The sequence below is a fragment of the Cygnus olor genome, chromosome 2 (assembly GCF_009769625.2).
Source record: "Cygnus olor isolate bCygOlo1 chromosome 2, bCygOlo1.pri.v2, whole genome shotgun sequence".
In the NCBI taxonomy this organism is placed as follows: Eukaryota; Metazoa; Chordata; class Aves; order Anseriformes; family Anatidae; genus Cygnus; species Cygnus olor.
The window spans coordinates 114,710,245-114,722,190 of NC_049170.1; positions in this window are offsets into that span (position 1 = coordinate 114,710,245).

Genomic DNA, 11,946 nt, shown 5'->3' on the forward strand with positions numbered 1-11,946 from the left:
AGGCTACCTTGAAAAAGGTCCTTCCATGCCTTCAAGCTTTTTCTGAAGCAACTGAGCATGCTAGATGCACTCCCCTGGTAGCACTCTAAAGCAATCTGAAGTATTATTGCTACTTGTACTTCATCCTGTAGCCTTGATTATCTTAAGTATCACTAAAATTGTGTTGACTTCAGTGGAATTATTCTCTATTTATGTTAGATAACTACTTTAAGTATGGTTTCTAGAATCATTCTTTAAAGAAGGTAAATAGATACTAATATATAAAGTTGTATGCTTTTATATGTCTGATTTTAAATCCAGATATTATTTACTGAAATTCACTAAAACCCTGACAAGCTCCTTTTCATTTCACTAACCACCTATTTATATATAAAAAAAAAGCAAGTATTTGCAATATGTAGGGCTCTCTGTGCATTTAGAGAGCGTATGCAATTCCATTAGAGATATTTTTAATGTAAAAAAAAAAAAAGTTTTTTGTAAATATTTAAATAATCATCTTATGCAAATCACAAATATTTTCCCTAATTGTGCTCCAAGGTTATAAAACCAGACTGCAGGAGCATGTGCTGAATCCTTTCTGCCCCCTCAAACAGGAATGCTGTGTGAAGTATGGGTGCTCAAGCTGAGTCTGGGCTCTCACATGTCTAGAAGTAGAAAGTGGAAGAACTAATAGTGAAAAAATAAAACAAAATAATTTTAAAAATCTTTTTAAAAACACAACTTTAGGTTATGTAGTGGTTCTCTATTTTGCTAGCACTGTCTTTTGGTAACTTTTTAACATAGTTTAAGAGCAATAGTTTTTTATTTTACATTTCTCAAAAGCTTTCTACACTTTCTTAATATTGGTTTCTCATGATCAGCAATCAAACAGCAACCACAGCATTATTCCTCAGCGCACTTCCAGTGCATTTCTGATTATTAATCTTTATTGCTGTGTGATTTTTACAAACTTTCTTACAATTGCTTTCTTAGTGAGACATTGAAATTTTTAGGTTATTACAAATTGTGGAACAAAAATGTATCTGAAGATGTGAGTGAACAAATACTCGGTTCATTAAAATTCAGTGCAAATTCTTTTCCTTGCTTTATTATTAAAAAAATAGCATATAGGTTAATCCTGACTAACAGATATTAGTTCTGCTTTTTTTTTTTTTTTTTCCTTCAGCTATATCTTAGAAACCCACTTGCTGCCTGGCTTTAATCCTGTTGTTTAGTAAGGAAGCATGAATGGTTTTCAGGAAAGAAAAATAACTCTAAATAGTGATCTTAATCCTGCTATACGCCATTCAAGCCAAAAGCTCCTGAAGTATCAGCAGTGTGCAACATCAAGTCTATAACTTTCTTTACTTACTTGGATTTTGGAGAGCAGGATCCTACAGCCTTCCAAAGGCTTATTGAGGTCTTGGCAGCATGAAAACCATACTGTCATACGGAAGTGAATAGAGCCACAAGCAGGGGATCTTGTTAAATTACTGTCTTGGGAACACTGTCTGAATTTGTACTGCAGGTTTCAATTCTTTTTGCTCAGTCCTGATTTTGTGGTAATAAATAACACATTTAAACTGCTGTGAGTAGCATATTGTACTACTTGCAATATGAAAAGAGTACTAAATTTAAGCAAAAATCCAAAAGAGCCTAGCATTTTGCTTGAATTAACAAAACAGCATAATTCAAATGCTCCTTCCTACCAAGTAACCAAATGCAGCATTTTCATTCTATCTAAAATACAAGTAATAGCATAGTGTTAGCGTGTTTTCATAAATAAAAATCTAAGAGTTTTGCTTGTAATAATTTCTGAATGGCTCTGAAAAAAATACAATAAATGATCATTTGGAACATTGTGTTTTAAGTAGACTGACTCAGGACTCTTTTTTTTTTTTTTTTTTTTTTTATCTAACAGTGAAAAATGTGGTTTCCTTTAAAACTGAAGGTTTGTACAGGAAAAATCCAGTTTTTGTTTTCTATCACAGAAAAAAAAAAAAGTTGACAAGTCATTGCATCCCAGTGTGAAATTATTTCATGTGTCAAAATTACTAAGATACTTTGTTTTAGGTTGGCACAACAGAACTTTGTGTCAGGTCCCATGGGAATTACAGTACAATTTCCTCAAGTCATCAGTCTCTGCGTTGTTCTCTCCCATTAGATGGCCTTTTCTGTGATACCCTTCTGTCCTGCAGCTCTGAATCAGTGCTTCAGAGGATCTGTAGATTAATGCTGGAGTACAAGCCACAGAGAAGAAAGAACAAAAGACACCTGCATTACAATATTTGGGCAGCACAGGCATCTCAGGTACACTCACTGCACACAGCTCAAGCTGAGCCTATCCAACCAACAAGAATTTGATTCTAAAAGTAAAAACAGCACATTTTAACATTTCTGAATCAACTTTCTAAGGTCACAGGCAAGTATTCATGATAACAACTAATTTTATACAGAGATTTTTCAAAAAAAAAAAAAAAGAAAAGGGGGGGGATTTATTTGAAGACAGTAAAATATTGCTTTTAAAAAAGAATAACATATTTACGATTAAGTGTAATTTATCATTTTATATTGCATCAACATTTTAACATACTTTTTGTCAATATTTCATACAACATGACTTTTGGTACTCACATACCTCAGGTAATGATTTAAATATTTTTTTCAGGAAGTTAACTCAGTTAAAAAACATTGTCCATCTTCAAACATACATCAATGAAATTGAATCAATCAATTGAAACAGATGGCACTACTCATTCCAATAGAGATAAATTATCACTTATCTTCTGTGTATTTAGAAAGAAAACCATTTGTTACGCACAAACAACTTTTACTGAAATCTATGAGAGTGCATGTACAAGTGGGTCATCGGACATAAAGTTCCTTCATATTCCAAGCACACCAAAATTTAACAAAAAGGAGAACAAGGACAAAATTACATTTGGCGATAGTTTTGAATGCACTTTTGTACAATGCTAAATTCTTGTTGGCTCTGGTAGCTAAACAGCATGTTGGAGTTCAGGATACAGCATAATAAGGTATGAAATAGAACAGTTATGAAAAGCCAATTTAGGAATTTTTTTTTTTAAAAGCTGCTTAACAGACATCCATCATGTACCCTGACCTCTGATATTCATCGCACACTGTTGGGCCTACCTGCAAATTTAGTTACCTAACTGCTTGGGCCTTTTGTTTTTTGTAAGCTGAGTAGCCTTGTCTGTGTGAGTACCTGGGAATGGAGTGCCAGCAGGGGCTAGGCTTGCGTGCACTTTCTAGATGGCATCTCCCATTGCTGTTGCCAGAGACAGAGTGCGAAGAAATATATCCATTTTACTTGTAAGTTTTATCAGTCATGCTTCAAAGTAATGGAGGGGATGTCTTCAATTTTATTATGCTCAAGTTCAGTGTCTAATACAAGAATTCCACAGGAGCTTTTTTTTTTTTTTTTTCACTTTTGAAATGCTGGCTAGTCTCTGTGCTAGGAGATTTTCTGAGATTTGCACGTTTTGTAGAGGAATAATGTATCAAAGAATCTGAAATAGGCAAGTATTAATGGAAAGCTGTCAGTCTTAGCACTGATGTTAACCAATAAGCTTTGCACTTTCTCACATTCATAGCTGTGTAACCATTAAGAAAAAAAAAAATGAATACAGCCCTTCAGCCCTTAAGCTTTTTTTTTTTTTTATATGTCTGTGGTTGTGGTTTGGTGATGTTTTTGTTTGTTTGTTTTGTCCTTTGCATTTTGGCAGCAAAATCAGCGTGTATTTGCATTCAACAGAGTAATAGTGGTCTCAAGGTGGTGAGATGAACTTACTATAACCATCCTATGCAGAAATAACCATTTTCCCAACAGACAGAAAACTCCCTGGAGACAGCTCTTATTTTGTTCTATCTCCATTTGTGATTCATGGAGCAATTCTGTAATCAGTTTTAACAATACAATGTTACACTTAAAAATGAATTTATTAATAAGGTAAGTATATGATAACTACTTCGGCATCATCCTTAACATTTTGCTTCTCTAAGAAAATGAGTGGCTCTATGTATGGCTGGAATTTAATAGTTTCATGAGCCCATTGAGTAATGAAATTGACAGGTCCAATGTGTGACAGACTTGCAGCACTTTGCTGTACTTCATCTGTGTGCTTTTCAGTGTAACATATCACCAGCTGTGCCATATCACACACCATAAATGCCAGGCAAAAACAACAGCAAAAGTTTAATCTCAAAACTTCCACCACCTTCATTACATACACCATGAATGAAGAGCTTGCAGGACAAACTTAGCATATATAGTGAATATCTGAGTACAATATATCCTGATTTCCCTCATGTTGAGGTAACAAAACTTTTAACTATGTAGAGAACAGATCTTTCTTCCCCAGAAGTGAACTGTGGCTGAATGTTTAACGTTAGGTTGACTCATTAATATCCTCATAAGGATATTAAGCTCCTGAAACTATGGATTAGGTTTCTTCCTCATTTATCCTTAAAATAATTTCTTTGATTAAATTTAGCTAAGATTAAAGTATGCAAAACAGGAAAACCTTTTGACGCAGCCACTATCAACTGTGGCACATGTTTGGCACTCATATTTAATGACAGGCAGGAGACTTCTTCATGGTATTACTTCTTTATTCTTTTGTCATTGGTGAGTACTTTTAAAGAAGGTCAGCCATTTGAAGTCCGTTCAGTACAAACATAATGAAGTGAAGAGTGAATCTAGGTTCACAGTCAAATGTACATGCAATATTCAAGAGAACAGGGGCTAAGGTGCAACATTCATCTAACACTAGGCAATATGGGAAATTCATGGCAACATATATTCTTGTTTGGATTTGTAGCTGAAAAGAGAATAAAAAGAGGGTGAAAGAATATCTGGACCTTTTTTATTGGTAGTGTTTGGGCAGGGAGAGGAAAAAAAAAAAAAGAAAACTTATTCTGGGAAATATTTTAACCATCAGCATGATACATTCAAGTCATTGCAAGAAATGCTGAGTGTACACAGAGTTATAGGATCAGTCTCTGTATCCACTGTTTGTGAATGGACAGCACCTGACTGCATCAGATCAGCAGAAGATGCTGAATAGGAAAGCCTGGAGGTGTCAAGGGGGTCACGGTGTTTTATTCAGAATCCAGTTGATGCTAATGAAAATAGGAATGGAAGGGACTCAACACAGGATCAGCTCTACTGCTATCTTTCCCAATGGATGGCCATCCTGATCTTAAGATCTTCCACTAATGAGATTTATCAGCCTCCTGGCTGATACAACTCCTTTAATCACTACTGGAAAGTTTACCTGATAGCTTACTTAAATCTTCCTTTTTGCAATTTAAATCTATCATTGTCTTCCTATCTCTGCAGAGGTATAGAGCACGAGCCTTTTTTAATGTACCTTTCAAAAATCTGAGACAATTACCAACTCTGTGAGGATATGAAAACCAAGTTTGCCTTTATCTTCAGATTGACAGGTGTATCTTTATTAGGTTCAATCATGTGACTCTGAGTGCACTTCTCATTTTTTAAATCTAGGATTTAGAAAATTTAAGAATTTGCATAGAGACTGTGTTCTGAGGTATTTTGCTTTTCCAGCTAACTTGGAATTGTTTTTATTAGTATGTTATTATGTTATTACTATTAATATGAACCGCAGATAAAATTTGTTTCAGCCAATACACATTCTCATTTATGCTGCATTAAATTTTTAGGGAACTATAGTTTTTTTTAGTGTAAACACCACTAAAGACATTGTATTCCAAAGCATTTCTTTTGAATATTTAGTTATGCAAAGTGCCTTCGTGAAAAGAACCACACAGCTAACTCCATAAGAGTGATTAATATAAAACCCAATGCATAAAGTTCTACAACAACAATCCTTTAGGAAATCTTACAACTAATGATGGAATTAATTTCTATCCCATACATATATTTTTGGGTTTAACTTTATATTAATTGATTTCTCTCTCATAAATATTTTACTTTTATACGTACTATATATTTCTAGATTGGTTATACTATTTGTCCAAATATTCTGACAGAGCTTTGATGACAGAGGAAAAAACAAGTTGGGCAGATGACTTTGAAAGGGCAGTGTTGCAGAGTGATCTGGACTTCATGACTATGCACAGAGGTGAAAAACAATGTAAGTTAATTTTTTCAAAATCTGTACCAATATAAAATGTGAAAACGATGAAACTTAACAGCTAGTTAAGGACAGACAATGCTTAAATTCTCCCTTAAGTCTGTGTGATAGAAAATCATTTGTAGAAAGATAATGGACATCCCATTTAACATATTCTATCTATGCCTACTGTGTCCATGCCATTAGAGAGATAAGCAATTTGTTGCACCTAGCTTTTAGTAGGACAGTAAGCAAAATTACTGGTCAAGCTGGTTTTGTTATCCATGTTTCAATGTAATTTAGTTATCTTAGAAAGGCGAAGGGCTGAATCCTCTCATTCTCCCCTTCCTAAAAGAAACTACGGAGATCCCACACCTTCCTGGCAGGGAAAGGTGTTCCTCCTGCTTTCCTGAGACAGCTGTTTCCAAGGAGCTGCATGCACCCTTGAGGACCTGTGGGAGGACTAAACACAACCAAGCAGACCCCATTCCTCCGTGCTGTCACTGTGGCTCCCAGTGATGCCACATAACGCCACCAGATTTTTTCAGAAAACAATCTGTGAAACCAAAGATCGTTCCCCAAGGCCCAACAACTGAAAATAAATAAATAAATAAATGGAAGATGGGCTTTCTCAGGAAGTATATATATGGCTGAAGGAGAGATGTGCGTGCTCCTCCGGCCTACACATTCTCCACTGGAAAACATGTATTTTCCAGTAATTCAGAAAATGGATTAAAATATATGCCCTGATGGCAAATTAATATGCTCTGGCTGGGAAGAGGTAGGGAGATTTAATTCAGGCCAATGTGGACATTTGCCCAACTGAAAAAGCAAGTGGAGACTACTGAAAAGAGTTTATCTATTCTAGCTCTGAGTCCCAAATGAAGACCAGATACAACCTGCAGTACAGAATCTGGACAATGAATTATTTGGGGTGATTTTTTACTCATAGTTTTCTGTGGCAAAATTCTAATTATGGGTACATTTTCCCTGGCTGAGTTTCTCCTGCCTAATGACTCTTTTGCATATCTGCCCTTTCTGACCCTCCAAAGGAACATACAAAGAGGAGGAAGGAGGAGTTTTTTAATTTAGTGCACAACGCTGAACATTATTACTCTTTTCCTTGTGTTCAAATGCACTTAAGTAATGTTATCCTCACTTTCTTGTTTTTCTCCTTATGTAGAAATAGTAGGAAATGCTCAGGCAGTTTTTAGGTCCTGAATGTAAATACTTATGCCAGTATATTGGCATCAACCAGTTTTGTAATTTATTTCTCACCGAAGAATTATCAGCTATTTCTGTACTGCCAAGGGAACAAAAAGAAATAAAAAGGCCAAGCCCATTCTCCTTTCATCTCTTTGAATAATATTTATCCAAACTGTAGAGGATTGTGTTGTTTAAGGAGTGTCTTAAAATAGGAACATAAAAATGAAAGGCCAGTTCTGTCTTATCATGAAGTACAGACAGTCCACTTGCATAGGCTCTAGTATTTCCCCCTCTTAGATGGAAAACACTTCAATGAACACATCACTAAATTAACTGTGATGATCACCATCACGGGTATGTGCGAGGTAAAGTCCATGTGCAAGGTCAGGGCAGTTACTTTTGTTCCAAGGCTTTTCAGGTGGTCATAGCTCTTCGAAACTGGCATGAGCTGAGTTGTTGTAGGGCTCTTTTTTCCTGGAGAGTTGTGAGGTGACTTGTGGACTCAGGTCACTAATTCAGGGCAGGCACTAGAAAAGCATCAGCACTGAACAGGTCAGTCTGCAGCGCAGAAAAATTACCAGCACAAATAAAAGTAGAGCCAGAGGTCAGAGCTATCCTCTCCGCTATAGCATCACAACTTAATGAGAGGTTTTCACACATGGATGGATGTTGTGGTGACTGTAAACTAAGAAACTGTTAAATGTAGTGAAAACATATCCTAACACATCAGCCAGCTCCTATGCTTATCGATTTGACAGACTTGCATGCTCCAACAAGCTAGAGAGTGCTTGCAAAGAGTGTATTTTCCAACAAGGTACTCTGGGGAAACAACTGAGGGTGAAGTTCTAGTTAGCATTCAGATGGATCTATTGCACACCAACATCACTTTCAAATAGTCTTTAAGAAATAAGATTTAAAGGAACCTTCTCCATTACCACATCCAGTCTATTGACAACCAGCACCCACGTTACAGAATCTCTTCTCTTAGCTACCATAATCTGCACAAAAAAAAGCAGTTGAGTTCTTTTCCTTACACCTCCAACTGAAAGTCACCCTGTCGATTTGAGGGCTTGCTTTTCTTCTGATTTCCAGACTAAACTTCAGATCAGTTGACACCTGGTTTTGTGCCTGTATTGTTCTTCTCTTTTAAAATTGACACTTTTTTTTTTTTTTGCTAAGCCAGTCCCGTCTAAGGTTACCTGTTGATTTAGTGTAATGGCACGCACAATAATTTTAAGTGTATTAGCTCATGTACCTGAATTGTGACATGAGAAAAAAAATAAGACACTAATACTCTTTTTTCCTGATCAGGGAATGCCACATCCCTATATCTACAGTCCCTGAAATCTTACGTGCTATTGCACTACAGCAGCTGATACTGAACTTAACAAATTGCAGTAAGACCGGTAGGGATTACTTCCACAATTCAAGCGAAACTTTCCAAAAGAGTCTTCCTTGTCAAAAAAAAAAAAAAAAAAAAAAAAGCTATTATTTCTCCGATCTATATGGGAGGATCGTGAGCTAGCTTGTACTTACCTAAATGCTTTCTGTTACGCAAGTTTCCTCAGAAAGGTAAGTCACACTGCCCTGAAAGCAAGGTCTATAGGCAACTTCAGAGCAGCTTGGGTTGCTACGCAGCAAGAAACAACATGAGAGTTGTTCTGCCACTCCTTGTTTCACACACATAAAAGACCTTGTATTTCATTGCTGTCAGACAGTAACAAAACGCCTGCGATAAAGGCAAGAGTCTGGTCCGAGTTTTTACAGCTCCACCAATCCCACAGCTCAACGGGTTTACTCATTGCCACGGCTGCAGCTGCACCTGAAAGGTTGGCCAGCCTGGCTGCATGGAAAAGAGGAGGCAGAAAATAGGAGAGGGAGTACAGGGGAAAGGGCTGAAGAGGGAAAGATAAAGAGAAAGCTGCCGAGGGAGAGAGGAAAGGTAAAACCAGAGAAAGGGAAAGATTATTTCTGGTGGCTACCGGGGAATAAACAGCATAAATGTGTTTGAAGAGCATGCATGGGGAATCAGAAACAGGGTTAACGCACACAGAGAAAACAATGGCTCCATTCTGAGAGTGTGAATGTTTACTTAAAGCACCAAACCCATGCGCTAGTATATTTCTGTCCCTTTTTTTATTTTTTCCTTCACCCAAGGGCCCTGGGCTGCAAGCATGTAGGAGATGGTAGCAGTAGCAGATGGAACTACTCTGATGCCATGAGTCAGCCAGGGTTTTAGGACCCTTCTCTGCAATACGTCCATTTCTTCACAGAATCTACAACATCCATTACAAAATTTGAGTAACTAAACATAACTGCGATATATTTATGCACAGCCTTGATGCACTGCTTTCTACTGGTATCTCTTTTCCAAAAGCAGAGTGGTAGTTGAGGTCATCTTTAAACAATGAAGAAAATTCTAAAGAAATAATTTCAAGCAATAAGAAATATTTGTATAATAGCTAAATATGAACCATGATGAGATTCCAGCATTTCTTTCCTGAGGATATATACTGTATTTCCATCTTAATCCCACTTGCTAAGCAAAGCACTCATCTGATTGAATTGCATGATTAAATGAAAAAACACTACTTTCCTAGGAAAAAAAAAAAAAAAAAGCCTACATTTCAACTGCAACAGTAAGGTTACCTTAGGTTTTGTAAGAAATGCCCTTGTCCTCCACCCCAGCAAACCCAGGGGTTGCCTTGCACGGCTGTACAGCATTACTCAGCTCGAAGAGGGAGTGGCAGCAGAGCTGGGGACAAGGCATGGTTCCCGTGAGTCACCGAGCCCCTTTCACAGAGGCCACTAGGTGAGACCATAACTCCCTAGAATACTTGTGCTGACAATTATCATCGCTGAAAGCAAACACCCTCCCTCCCCAAACACCCTCCCTCCCCAGGAAAGTTATGTTGTTTTAGAAGATAATTTATTTGCTGTTCAAAGCTTATCAAGAGAATGTAGACAGATGTTTGTACTTTGAGAAAACAGCAACCTGGTGCATGCTGCACACCGTGGAGAGCCCCTTTCCTGAGCTGAAGAAGGGCAGGACTGCTTTTAAGGTTTTAAAAGCGAAGATGAATTTTCTCTTTGTTCTCTGGAGCCTGTGAACTTTGAACTGCTGCTATCTCCAGAGGGAAAATAAAGATCTAACGCTCCACGGATCCTCCCATGCAAGCTGGTTTTAGGGTCAGAACAGTTGTGGGAGGAGGAGGGTTTTGTAGCCGCCAGTTTAAAACAGAGAAAAGGCAGAAAGAAATTCAACTTCAGGGGATGGTGACATAGCTAGGAGCTGTGTTAGAAACAAATTGATAGTTTGATACTTATTTCATAACATCAGGCAAACTATTTTTGTAAAATATGAATAATAGTAGTTTCCCATGCAAGGGAACTGAGGAACTTCCACAATAATTATTCCTGCTTTGACTTGTTAAACAAGTCAAAAAAAAAAAAAAAAGCCCCAAACATTTTTTTGATGACTGAGAGCCCTGAGAATGTGCAGGACATGTAGCTCACCCATATGACTGTTATAAGCAACACAAGAACAGATGCCTAAGTTCCAGCATAAAAGCCTGTAGAAAAGCTTCTGGTCTTGCTGTGGTTATTGAGCTCCTTGAAAAAGAGATGATTCTACTCCTTCTTTCTGTGAAAGCATAAGCTTCTTGAAAATTAAAACAGTGCTAAGAATTTTTCAAAAGAAATAAAATTAGTTTTTTTCTCCATCATACCAGCATAAAAAAGGGCAAATTATTGTAAATATGCGTTATTTGCTAACACCTTACTGGCAGTGCATTGGATAGGCAAGTAAAAGCTGTTTCAGAATACCATGGAACTGATTTCCAGCTTAAGATAAATGTTGCAAATCAAGGTTCTCTTACACCCATTTGATGTAAAGAAACGCTTTCCAGTTATGCTTCATCATCAGGCTAGGAAATGTAATGTACAGCTAGAATCAGAATTTATTTCAAAACAACCAAATTAAAAGTACTATAATATGAAGGCTCTCCAAGTCATGTTCTACCTTATTTATCTTAAACAAGAATTACCGAAAGAGAATTTCAGTGTTTTGAGCAACATTAGCTGCACCTATTGCTGTCAAACCTGCACAAAACTACACGGTTGCCCCCAACACCCTGAAGAAGATCCTCAGAGAACCTCAGAGTGCATTCTTGTGCAAACATACACATTTCTGTGCTGTTACAAAGCAACCCATCTAGCTCAGTGACAGAAACAACAAAGAATAAAGAAATCCTTGATATTATGCATTTTGAGCTTACTGACTGCTTTGTTTCTGCCTTCTGTTTTTGTTAAATAAGAAAATGATTTTGATGTAACTATATCAGCAAACTGCATTATAGCAATTTTTTAAAAGTAATTACAAATAGACATACACAACTTCAGAATGAATTGTGAGGTAATGCTGTTTTCCATATAGTGGTCCCCACGTATATTGTAACTGTTGCAACTGACATCGAGGATAACATGCAATTATTTATCACACATTGTTACAGTGTGTAATTGGGGAACACTGTATAACTGGGGAAGCTCCAACAAGGCACGTTCCCTCAGCGAGCATCACTCCCGATATCACAACCAGCCTCTTCAGAAATTATTTTACAACAATTGAGTGCAATCTTAG